Genomic DNA, 1,152 nt, shown 5'->3' with positions numbered 1-1,152 from the left:
TTATCTGGTTTTGGAATTGGGATAATGCTGGCCTCATAAAAAGAGGTTGGAAGTGTTCCTTCCTCTTGAATGTTTTGGAGTAGTTTGAAGATAAAGTTTTAGTTCTTCTTGGAATGTTTGGTAAAACTCCCCTGTGACGCCGTCATTGGTGATTCTTATGTGAGAAAATTATTGCAAATGTGAAGGCCAAATGGTGATTTTTAAATTCTATAATTTCTTCTTTATTAGTTGTGCTATCCTAAAAAAAGAAATTATTCTTATCCAACACCTGTTAGTTTTTTATTTATTCATTTATATTATTATGTATTTGTTGATTCGTATTCTCTAAGTTATAATCTATTACTGTTGTTATTCATTTTATAGCTTTGGTTGAGTTCATTGCTTTCAAGGATTCTAAATGGTCACCCAGAAGCCAACTGGGAAATATATATAAAAGAAACACAGGAAGGAAAAACTGGAAACTAAGACCTAAAAGCATGTTTGCCCATAGCAGGTGGGTCAGAGCAGGACAGAAAGTATGAGGATGGGAACAGTATAGACGATGATATATAACATATAAATTGCAATCTGTTTATACATTTAAAACCCAGAAGTTTGAATTGATAGCTCCAATTCTAGTTTGACACCATAGAGTTCTTTCCAGCCTCTCCTTTTCCATGTACAGAGCTCGTTTCCCAGAGTGAGGGTCACTTCCTTTTCCTCAATGGTTGCTTATGCACTGAATTGTTGGATACATGGCGACTTGATTCAGAACCTTGAACTGTTAATGCCATACAATGTACAACTTAACACATTGTTTTCAGTGTTTTATTTTTAATTGAAAGATAAATATAAATTCTGGATTCAACAATATCTTAGGGTACTTATTTAATTTTCCCTGTTACTCTAATTTTGGAGTTTGAAAAATACTTAAGTACATTTGATTTGTTTTATTCTACTTTGCGTTATTAAACACCTTTAATATTTATGTTTTACTTGCAAAAGTAGCAAAGTCAAAACAACACAAATAATTCTCCTCATCTGCTCATCTTTTCTGCCGACTCCTGTCGGTAAACAATTTCATCAGTTTCTAATTTATTCTTCCTGTACTTCTTTCTGCTTAAATGGGCAGACACATGTATATTTTATTCCCCTTTGTTTTTGCATAAGAAG

The sequence above is a fragment of the Myotis brandtii genome, unplaced genomic scaffold (assembly GCF_000412655.1).
Source record: "Myotis brandtii unplaced genomic scaffold, ASM41265v1 scaffold3720, whole genome shotgun sequence".
NCBI lineage: Eukaryota > Metazoa > Chordata > Mammalia > Chiroptera > Vespertilionidae > Myotis > Myotis brandtii.
The sequence above is the reverse complement of the archived record's forward strand: the minus strand, read 5'-3'. Positions refer to the sequence as shown.